Source organism: Lepidochelys kempii, chromosome 10 (assembly GCF_965140265.1).
Source record: "Lepidochelys kempii isolate rLepKem1 chromosome 10, rLepKem1.hap2, whole genome shotgun sequence".
NCBI lineage: Eukaryota > Metazoa > Chordata > Testudines > Cheloniidae > Lepidochelys > Lepidochelys kempii.
Genome location: NC_133265.1, coordinates 74,874,299 through 74,886,626, shown reverse-complemented (window position 1 = coordinate 74,886,626; position 12,328 = coordinate 74,874,299). Strand labels below are relative to the sequence as shown.

General features: G+C 40.4%; 1 long non-coding RNA gene across 10 annotated transcripts in view; it reads left to right on the top strand.

Moving 5' to 3' along the window:
• Positions 1–12,328, top strand: part of LOC140895064 (uncharacterized) — a 131,882-nt gene that overhangs the window by 41,452 nt on the left and 78,102 nt on the right. The window contains exon 9 of one of the 10 annotated variants that reach the window (XR_012154082.1): positions 6,198–6,333. The exons of the other annotated variants lie outside the window; for them this stretch is intronic. This is a non-coding gene — a long non-coding RNA (uncharacterized lncRNA). Of the gene's footprint in view, positions 1–6,197; positions 6,334–12,328 lie in introns of those variants that run through there. 10 annotated transcript variants of the gene reach the window in all.

Below are 12,328 nucleotides of genomic sequence, written 5' to 3'. Positions count from 1 at the left end.
GAAACACCACAAACCTGAAAAAGGGGACATCTGGAGTCCTTCTAGTCTTGAACTGAATGTGTTGTATACTTCTAGTGACAAGGCTTATCACTTACTTATAAGTGTCACATATAGTTAGTAAGATCACTGGAGGGACTCAGAAGGTAGTTTTACAGGAGAAAAATGTGCCAGATACTAGTGAAAATTGGGCCTGCTTCACAAATTGTCCTGGAAAAAATTCACAAGGCACAAACAGGGACTTACACACGGCTCTAGCCATGAAGGGGTGTGTTTAAAATTGCTGATAATATTTACCTCCCCAATAAATTAAAAGTCACTGAACTGTGGACTTTCTCTTCTGTCCTATTACCTCCGGCTTTGTCCAGAAGAGCCACCCTCTTTGTGTCTACAAACCATCTAAAAGTTCACACTCAACTGAACCATGCTAGTAAGGCAATAATTTCCTTCAAACATTCTTATTGGTTTTATGTCCCTATCTTGGGTTGCTGGCCCCTTTGAGGGGAATCCAGGGCCAGGCTACCCATGACAAGTTAATTTAAAGGGAGAGAGTCTATCTAGGCAGCTAACTGACTAAGGAATATCTGGGCCTGATAAAAGGCCATCAAGGCTCAGTTATAGGAAGGTGCTGAGGGAGACACAATTTCTCCTAAGAGAGGGGAATTCCAGAGTCCACAGACCCCAGGAAGGAAGGCTGTGTCACATCTACGCCCAAGGGGAGAGACTTTATTTCAAATTTATTTTAGGATTTAATTAAGTAGAGTCCCAGCAAGGGAATTTTGTCTTATGGAGTTCTTAAGGGGCCCTGAGGAAAGGGAAACTGAGTTAGAGAGTGCCTACAGTCCCATGCTAGGTCAGCATGGGGCACCATAGGGTAGACATATCCTGCAACAGTCCCTCTTAACTATTAACATACAGTTTTTAAAAAATGAAGTGTGCCTGTGAGAATAAATTTTTGCTTATAACTGTAAAAGGGTAGCTATTGCACTGAGTAGAGGCAAAGCACTGCACAAAGCATTTCAGACTTCATTGCAAGTTTTCCCTCCCTTCCCCACTACACCATGACCGATGTCCATCAATCATTATTTGCAACATCACCCGCTGTTCCGATATGAGGCTTCTCCTGAACAGAAACTGGAGCAAAGAACAGGGAAAAAATGTTTGTCATTGAACTGAACTGAGAAGAAGGAAGAGGAGAATGATAAGATCATAGCCTGCAGCACTTTGTTTATGAGAACATCCTTCCAGTGATATGTGTCTGCACCCGGTGAAAGGATTGTGTCACCCCTAACATAGTTTAAATGCCGGGACGGTCATGCAAGAAGACAATGATTAACAAGTTTAAACAAAATATGGTGTCCATGTACAGTCATTTTTTTAAAGGTTTGCACTTGGTAGTATTGTGTGATAAAATTGTGTTTTGGTCTTCTCTAATGGAACCTCTTCTCACACAACCTTAAGCTTAATAACCTAGTTTGGACTGTAGATAAATCAATAGTGTTGCACATATGCCCATACGTATCTGCCACAGGTTTTTCAGCTTGTCTATCTTATATGGCCCCAATTACCATAATACTTGAGTTTGTCAAATCTGTAATGTACTTATCCTCACAATACTCCCAGGAAATTGGGAAGTGCTATTATCCTCATTTTACAGATGGGCAACCAAGACACAGGAAAGAGATTAAGCAACTTGCCCAAGGTCTTACAAGAAGCCTGTGATAGTGCTAGGTATTGAACCCAGGTCTTCAGCTATCACCAGCTGAACCATCCTTCCTCTCCCTTGTCTACATGACCTTTCTAGATAGCATCTCCACTGCTGTTTCACAGAAAGGAATGGAGAGTTTCCCTCCATTGGTATTAAGTCCCCTGCAATGCAAAGTCAGTATTTGAATCCAAGGCATTATTGCATTTACTTGAAATCACTCCCAGATTTTCTTTCTTCACTCATGACTGTATAGATCAGTGGTTTTCAACCAGGGTTATGTGTGCCCCTGGGGGTACACAGAGGTTTCCAGGGGGTAAATCAATTCATCTCGATATTTGCTTAGTTTTACAACAGGGTACATAAAAAAGCACTAGCAAAGTGAGTACAAACTAAAATTTCATACAACAAAATGAGAACGTAAGCAATTTTTCAGTAATAGTGTGTTGTGACACTTGTATTTTTATGTCTGATTTTGTAAGCAAGTGGGTTTTAAGTGAGGTGTAACTTAGGGGTACACAAGACAAATCTGACTTCTAGAAGGGGTATAGTAGTCTGGAAAAATTGAGACCCACTGGTATAGATTACTTGGATTAGAGAATTAAGCAGGCATCTATGGAACCACCCGCTGGACATTCTTTAATTTTCTGCTAGTTTTCAAAGAGGATGTGATATCTTAAAGTTGCTACAGTGGTTTCCATGGATTGAGAGTGGGCCACTGATGCTTTTCAATTGTATCAGTGTCTTTTCTGAAAATTGGCAAAAAAATGACATCATTGAATTTTGCCCGGTTTCTGAGCATTCACATGATTTATGGGAAATACAGGTAGCCTGGGAATGTACATATTTTTATATAAGCTGGAAATAGAGCCACAAATGGTCTTGGTTGAAGAGATTTAACTCCTCCAGTAACTGAACCTGTGACTTGCCAGTTTCAAATGTGGTACTGGACTGCCAGTGGAGCTGCCTTTATTGTCACAAACAAGGTATCCTGCTCTGTAGCTATCACCGCTATGGCACTTTTTATCACAGTCATTCACCTGATGAACAAAGGCGCAAATGCTGACATCACTGGTGATGTGGTTCCATAACATGACTCAGTGTCTCAGACTAACAGCCTCAGCTGACTCTTTGGAGGGACAGTGTACTCCAAGTGACACTGACTAGGGGAGCAATACCAGGACCCAAGTCAATAGCCTGCTACTGAAGTTCAGGGGAAAGATTTTTGGAGATAAGGAAAAAAAGCAAATGAGTAAAGCAGTAGCCATGCATGCTACATGGCACTCAATGCTAAAATGACATCACAGAACTTGCAGAGAAAGGAAAACAGCAGCATTGTCATCTATGAGTGACACTATGACCAGAACCAATGGAACCATCATCCAGTGCTATATTGAGGGGGGGGACATTATAAGTGAGGGAAAAGACAATTTTGGGTGTTCTGAGCATAAGACTTAAGAGCCAGCAATTCCTGAGTCCTAATCCCTGTTCTGCTTTTGACATCCTGTGTGGTCTTGGGTAGACATTTGATTTGCTCTGCCTCAATTTCCTATCTGTAAAATGGAGATAATACCTGCCTTACCGACCGCACAGGGATATTATTTAAGAGGGGTAGTATCAGAGGGGTAGCCGTGTTAGTCTGGATCTGTAAAAGCGGCAAAGAGTCCTGTGGCACCTGATAGACTAACAGACATATTGGAGCATAAGCTTTTGTGGGTGAATACCCACTTCTTCAGATGCATTTAAGGAGGGTTATTTAATTAATGGCTGTAAAGTTCGTTGCAAATGGAAACACCATGTAAGTACTAAGCGTTATTTAATCTTGTGACCAAACATGGTCTCCAATCTTTTTTAAGCAGACCATTAGTTTTTGTAGGGGGCTCAGTCACACACATGAACTCTCACCTTCACTTAAGTCTTCAGGAACCATACACTGCCTCTTTAAGAAATAGTTTACTTCTGAACCAGTAAATTTACTACACAAAGCAGCCATTATTTATGCATTCCTGCATATATGGCAAGGTGAAAATAATAGAATAAACATCATATCCTTCATTATGATATCGGTTTACACTTCCAGGGTACACAAAAAGAGGCCATTTCATCAAGCTAATTGCCTGAAAGTAAAAGAGAGAGAACTTTAGCTATTAGTCTATTATGGGGCTTTTTTCTTAATCACAAATAGGGGCCGTGTTTCCCTAGGGGGATGTGTATTCTAATTTACAATTGAACTACAGATCAGAGCAATCAATCTTGTGCAGCACTTTTACAGTGTAATTGCTGCAACATAACAAATAAAAAAAAAAAAGCAGCGTAAGCTGAGTTTTTCAGCTTGAGGTGGAGATATTTACCAGGCATTGGTTCATGGTGGGAGGGAAAGAGAGAGAGAGATGCCACAGCCATGAATATGCAATGAGGACTCATTAGTGCCCCAGTGTTGCCATGACGAATGGCATTATCCCCAGACTGGTGCAGCCTAAACATGAATTTTATAACGACCCATTTATCATGACTTGCCACATTTTTTTTTTACTGTACTTTCCACCGGCTTGCACACCTTTCACCATTATTACTTTAGAATCCCTTTCTTTCGCTATTATTTTATTTGGGATTGAGTCCCGTCTCCTAAAGAGAAAGTGCTTACAAACATGAACAAGCCAGTGGGGGCTTAAGATTAACTAGTAGCTTCCAAAGTTGAAGAACCCGTGCAAAATATGTTGGTGGTCTCTGTCCACTTCCTAGTGGACAAGTGTCCTTATTGTCATGAATATCAGCACAGGTTAGACAACCTTGTCAGTTGGCTCTGCAGAGTGATCCAGTATTGAATGAGCAGGGAGACAAATATCTTCTCATTCTGTTGGGTGTGACGCATTGATCTGTTTGGTTGCTCTGAGCATCAACTAAAAATGTTCCTCCTTAACCTGCTCCACCTGTGTGCACGGTATAAAAATCTGGATCTCATCTGTAGGATGACTAGGCACTAAATCTGGCAAACAGATAAAACTTCTGGTGTATGCAGGTATGCACTGGACACAGTGGCCATGTAATGACAATACCATCCAATGACCTAAAGCAAGATACATGAGTGAAAACTACAGAAAAAAAGTATGTTTAAAAATTAAAAGCAACCTGTGCTCTTCTCCCACTGCCTCCCTTCTCTCTTTTGACTGTTGCCCACATTTTACTATTGTCTCACACTTTGGCCCAGCTAACCTATAGTTAATACATTACTGCCTAAAAAGAAATCAATGTAAATCAGAAGCTTGCACTGTTACTGCCTGGGCTGTATATGTTCAGCGGTACATAAAGGTCTTCATTCTCCAGAGATGTGAATCTGGCACTTTCATGGGCATTAAAATTCACTCTTTTTTAAAGTTGAGAAGTGTATGATTATTATTATCCCAAATGTTTTCATTGCTAGGATGCATTTTTTTCTCTACAGTGTCTCTGAACTTTCACACAAGGTTTCGGGAATATCTACCAGCATCAAATCTATCTTTGTTGGGTTTTATAATCTTGCTATTTTACAAGGGTTACAATAACAAAGCAAATTATTTCACTTATTTCTGGGATGAAAGTTCATTTTCTCAAACAAGTTGTGGTTTTCCATGGTATCTGAAAACAACACTCTCGAAATTTTATGGTGGGATAGTCCAAGGGACACAGGTTCTTTTGTCATAACTCTACAAGATATCTGAAAATGTTAAAAGTCATTGAATATACCAGTCCAGAAATTTTTAGACTCAGAGATTGGGGATCTAGTTGTCAAAGCCCCTATTCCTTCTGAAAAATCCAACTTTGTTGTCATGACACCCACGTGCTTCACTAAAACTTTAGTTTGTCAAGACACAGTCCATTATCCAAAGATGCATTACAGGTTTCCATCTAGCATTCAACAGTCTAGGATCTGGGTGTGAGAAAGTGACAGGAATGGAAAGCTCACCTTTGAAAAGGTATGTTAGACATGTGGCACTCCCTGATATGTTAGACATGTCTCACGGTTAACTTGTGCTCCCCTAGTCTGTTTCCTGTATCCACCTGTGGCCCTTCATCATATAGACATATATTGTAAGCTTTTTACCGCAGGGACTATATTTTCTCTATGTGTGCACAGTGCCTACCACAATGGGACCCCAGACCTTGACTGAGAGCCCTAGGTCCTACCATAATGCAAATGACAATGGTGATACTGACTGCATTAGCTTAGCTTAAAGAGACTCAACAAAGAGCAAGGAGAACTTAAAACAATTTTTTAATTAAAAAACAAAACAAAAACCAAACCAAAAGCAAACCCACAAATGAAGTTTAGTATTGTAAAAGGTGCTCATGAACATAACAGGATTTGAGACAGCAGAAGAGAACATTTTAATGTTACTGTATTTTGGTTGTATTACGGATGCATTTTCAGTTTTTGTCATAGGTGTCCAAGTAGGCTTTTGCAAGTCTAAATATTACCAATTATTTACTCAGTGTCAGTGTTGATGGTACTTTACAGGTACAAAACAAGACAAAGGCTCTAGCACCTGGAAGCTTTATGATATTAAAAAGCAGATAATTCGGTGAATATCAGCAACTGACTATTGCTTGGTCTGGATCATCTATTGGGGAGCTAAGAGGAGAGAACATTGTTTTAAAAGGTGGGGAAGGAATACAATATATCCTAATATGTTTTTTTCCTACATTTATTGTTTGGTTCTTTCTTCTTTTTTTAAAACTGATCATAATTATATTTAATAATCATGATCCATCACCAAGGTGGTGGTGGGTATCTCTGGAGTGGAGATTAATATTGGAAAGGTTTGTTACTGCTTTTAGGACCAATACAGCCATATTATGAACCTATTGCTGGATCTCTCCACAGCATTTGCTATGATCAATTGTAGAACCCTGCTGCCCTGTTCCAGAGGTGTGGCAGAACAAGTCCCTGCTGAGATGGTTTTAATCATTCCTCATAGACTACATTCAGAGAGTTGTGATGGGCACCTGCTGTTTCACTTTTGTAGCCCTCACTAGCAGAGTCCCTCAAGAATTCAGCCTTTCTCTCTCCTTCTGCTCATCGTCTGTATGAAGACAGATTTTGGAACATCATGGACTAAAAGGCCAGCTCTGTGCAGATAATACCTAGCTCTATGTCACCTTAACGTCACACACAGACAGCATCGTCTCTCCAGGCTGAGGTGAGCAACCATCTGGAAGAGCAGGTGGGTGAAGATGGATCCAGAAAAGCCTGAAATGAGGCTTGCAGTGAGAGGGAAGTGTTTAGAAGAACTTGCCACCTCCGGAACATTACCTTTCAATGAGTGTTCACCCTCAGATCATTAGGACTTACACAGACTCATTATTTCTAGTTCCCCAAATAGCTGCAGCTGAGAAAAGTGCCCCTTTCCATCTAGGGCCGCCGAATCTGACTCCTGTCAGTTTTGGACTTAGCCCCAGGGACCTATGTATTTGTGACTTCCAGGCATCATTATTGTAAATCTTTGTACCTAGAAATGAAACCATTCTTCTCAGTGGTTCTGAACACAGCAGCCTTTCTGACTGGCAACACAAGAGAACCCATCACCCCAGTGCTCCACTCTCTATAGTGGTTCCATGGGGAATACTGGGTCAAATTCAAGGCTTTGGTCTTCATCTTCAAAGATCCCTATGGAACCAGCCCAAGCTGCCTCATTACCCTACAAGATCATGACCTCCCACAACAGTTATGTTCCACTGGGACCATGGAGCTGTCAGCCTCAAGAGTGAAACTTGTTCTGGTAGGAAAAAGAGGTTTTTGAGTGACTGGCCTGCAGATCTGGAACTCGCTCCCAGAAGAGATAAGGATGACTGTGAACCTCAGAGTTTTCAGCCCAAAATGCAAAATGAATTCTTCAGTCTATCTACCCATACTTGACACTATGCATACCAACATACGTATCCAGTCCCTTTTGATGGGGGAAGTAGGAGACAGAAAGAAAGGGATGTATTTTTGTGTATATACTTAACTATTTTGGGTAGGAGGCATTTAGATATCCTACTGATGGCTACCATATAAGAAATTAGAAAGACAGATAAAGCCAATTTAAAAAAAAAACATCTTAGTTTAGAAGCTAGCTACCTATTTTTTTCTGTTTCAGGTTCACATCTGTGGGTAGCCAAATATTTTACTGAAAATGCTGCAATATTTGCTAATTTTAATGCTTCTTTTGAAAAGGGGTATAATTATTATTGCAAACTGTTCACCAGCACTTATCTGATCTGGAAATGGCAATCATTAAATAAAATAAAATAATTATGTTCTTTAATCTTTTTGAAGTGCCAGTTCTAAAAATCAGTGTATGTATATATATGTATATATATATATATATATATATATATATATATATATATATATTCAAGTCAATCCTCTAACTTTATAATAAGAATACTCAAATTTGAGGAGAAGGAGAATAAAACTTTCTTTGTTCTGTGAATATTAGCTTCCAGCAAACTGTCAGTCTATGCGCTTGTCTCAAACAGGACTTGGGAAATATGAGTGGGATTTTTTTTTAAATGCACAGTATTGACCTAACTCTATGCCCATGGAAATCAGTGGAGTTTTATTATTGATTTCAATGGGAACAGTATTAGGCCAAAGCTGAGCACATTCAAAAATTCCACCCCAAAAGTATATCTTAATAAAATTATGTGCAGCTCTAACTCCCACCTGCCACAAAACGCTGAAATCAAATAAATGAACATTAAAAATAACCAAATTAGTGATTCATTTACATACATCAGCAAATAGGATCTGAGTTTTAAAAAAAAGTGAAAATCAGAGTAAAAATAATTTTATGGCTATATATAATGGTGTTCAATACTCACTGTCTATATTTATTAAAAAGAGAAAAAAATTAAAAGAAGAGAATTTTCTATGCATAAAGAAAATCTGAAATTTTAAGACTTACAAAAGAATTATTCACAGAGAACAAGTGTGAATTCAGGGTTAAGTAACACTTGGCTATTTAAGCACCTTCACAAAAAAGAAAACCTTTTTGTACTTGTAAAACATGCCAGACTTTCAGTGGAAATCTCTGATTTAGATATCATTGATGTTTCATTTTATATACAGATCTATCTCCGCTTTTAAAAATGCTTCACAAACAGCTTAGCATTTTTCACAGTTGTTCACCCGCACCCCAAACTCAATGCCCGCCAGTCAGATTGGTAATTTTAATCAACGAATTATCTTCTCCTCTTGATGCAGTTTGGTTGTATTTTAAATCCCCCCCAATCCCCTCCCCCTCACACACCTTTTCCCTATTTGAAACCAATCACATGTTTATTTCCACTTCAAAAACAAACAATTCCCTCCCTCTTGCCCCCACTTTTTAAATGACATCTTCAGTCATTCATGAGTTAATAAAATCTCCAAGTCATCTGGGGATAGATAAGGAGAAAGAAAGAAGAGTATTGTACACATAATGACAGGCTCCCTGCTGCCCCTAAGATGTCACAGGTCAGCCATGTTAAGAATGTGTGCGCCCAATCATCTGCTGATTTTTATCAGCAAGGCCTCAAGCAGAATCTGACACGGGCCAGTTTGGGAGTTACAATGAATAAACAATGACTTCTTGGATTGTTGGAGGCTGTGTGATAGAGTGAGGGGGTTTATATATACTAAAACATGATGACATTAGCAATCAATACACCCATTACTGGACAAGTTATTGGACGAAGAATGCACGTCTCAAGCTTTGTGCACTTTGAACATATGACCAACAGTGGAAATCCACGGTAATAATGTTACTTAACCCCTCATGGGCCTGATATGCTAAATCTTATGTTGCCTGGAAGTATCTGAGACCATGTAATAAAGGAAAGCTTGATCTGGTCTAGAATGTTAAAAAAGAAACAATCAAACAAAAAACCCCACTGTTGGAAGGTTATCATTTTCTATTGTGTTCCAAAGGACTTTTCTATAAAAGGGAAAGGAAAACAGATGCATAAATGTATTTTTTGTGTGTGTTACTTTGCTATTATAGAAACATCTCCTCTTCCTCTCAGTCCCGTCCGTGTCATCATTCTGCTGGATGCTTTTGTGAAGTCAGAATATCCTGTGTTTATGGGTTGTCCTCTGTTAGTACGGAAGTGGTTGCGAAGATGCAAAATTGGTGTTACAATTCATGCTGAATCAAATAGAGTAAAAATGAGTGTCTGTGAAAGATCCACTAGTTATTTAAAGCAGAGATATCCTTGGGGCTTCACCATGCAAGTTGCACAGAGCTCTGTGGTGGTTATGGTGGTGGGGGTGGTGTGCTGCAGAGGTTTACTCCCTCTTGGGGAGCAAGGAAAAGCACAATCCCTCCTGAGGCTGCTTGGTGCACCCTTGGTGTGTTATCCGTTAGGAGGGAACTGATAGCTCTGCACTGGCCCTTCCTGTGGGCTGATGATGAGCAGGGACAGAGTTATGGTCCCACCTCTTTCCTGGTGTTTTGCTTCCCCAGAGGCAGTGAAGACAGAGAGGCTCATGCTTGCAGTGTCTGCTATTGTGCTTGGCCCTTGGACAGGCCATGTGAGCGGGTGTGGGAGGGAAGAGTGGGTGTGGCCTTCCCTATTTTCTGTGCATCCTCATAAAGGAAGATCTCTAACTAGCCCCTGATAATTAACTCAGGGCCTGCACGCTTTAAAATCATTGATAAACCACCTTATGATCTGCAAAGAGACTAACAGGGCATAAGGAACTCCTTGACTGCTGGATGAGGGAGGGAAAACAACTGCTCCAAGGCCACTGCTTCGCCTCCTGCACTAGTGAGTGGAGAGTGGGCAGAGAAAGACATGGATGGAGACACGGCTTTGTCCCTCCATGTGCCAACCCATGCAGCTGAGCTGGTGCTGAAGGGGGAAGTAAGCTGCTTCGAGGGCTGGCAGTTTACTTCTCCCCTGGATCAAGGGGGAAGCAGGTATTAGGAGCTGCATGTTAAGATGTATCACTGTTATAGAGCTCTCTTGTAAGAGCAGGGACCAAAGTGTGACTGAGGCCCAGATCCTCAAAGGTATTTAGGCACCTAACTCCCATTGAAATCAGTTGGGAGTTAGGTACCTTACTACCTTGGACGAGCTGAGGCTTTGAGTCACACTGGTCTAACCCACTCAGGGTTTGTGGTAACGTCATAATCTGGCTTTTAGAGTTCTGTTTTTGGCTTTGGTGGGAGAGGGATCTGGCCCAAACACAGTGAGAAAAATAACGAAAACCCATTTCCTTTTAGCTAAAATATTTTTAAAGCTTTTAGTGGGTACATTTGAATGTTCTCCCCTACCTGGGAAGAAAGTTCTTCAAAAGTCTGAAGGTGAATTTGACTAGCATATTCCTGAACTACACCGCTTCTAAATGGAAATGCTTCATAAAATGGCACTGTTACCTTACATTACAGGAAGTACTGTTTTGTCATGTTTATTTTAAACCCTCAATAAGCCTCCCTCTGTAATTTACAATTAACTTTTTGCCTCAAGGTAACAGCTACATTCACAAAAATAATGGTAATAGACTGACCTTGTTATGAATGGATAACAAGCTGGAAACAATATACTTTGTCACACAGCATTAACTGTTACTGCTGAAATTGTAAATAATGTGTATAGAACCTACATGTAAGTGGCTCCCCTTAAACATATTGTGTCAATTAAACACTTGATACGTAATGTATTATTATGAAATCCATTTAAGTCCACGTATTCTGAGATTACACTCACAGGCAGCGTTCACCTCTGGGCTGTCCAAAAAATTTGCAAAGATGGTCTTACATGTTCAGTGGTGCATTTCTACAGCTACATTGTGAGGCTGGCTGTGGAATCTGGTCCTGAATGATTACAAGCTACGTGGCCACTGCTGTTATTTGGACTGGTGTAATTTTCTTTTTACCTGTCATTATTACACATAGTACTACAATGTTCTATAGTAATGGCTTGAAACACGTTGGGCCCTGTTTTCTGATGCTTTGGGGCTGTTCTCTGCTGATCAAAATCAGTCTTAAACCAAGATTAGCTGGCCACTGGAGGGTTACCCCTAGGATCTCTGGGAGATATAAGACACCATAGTGGCTCTCATTCCATTCCTCCCTCCCAATCACTGGTGTACAGGGTATGACTCAGAAAAAGGGGGCATATCTAGGTTTTCTTGACACCTGGCTGATCCCTCACTGCCCTTTGGGACTATTTGCTTCTGCTTGGAGGAGTACAAAGTGCTTTGGAGTCACTGTCCTGCTCTCCCACCTGCAATGAATGTTCGTAAACTGTAGCTTCAGTCTTGGGACTGCATTTCACAATTGCAGAACGGCAGTGTTCTGGCTGATTACTGCTGGGCATTTACTATTTATAAAGGGAGGGATGACACTTTAGACTGATGCCCACAAATAAAGGGCAGCATTAAAACTTCAAGTGCCAAGGCATTAAAATATCTGGTTGCCAGTAGTTAGGGTTACTAACTTCTGACGAAACAATCTCTGACCAGCTAGCGTATATCACAGAAAAATAATTTGACTGGAGTAACTATTGCTCTCCCTGAACGCAGTGTAAATCCATTGCTTTGGGCTTTTAGTTAAGGCACCAGATTGGCACTTGGGAAATCTGATTTCAGCTCCCGGCTCTGTCTCAGACTCTCTGTGTAAC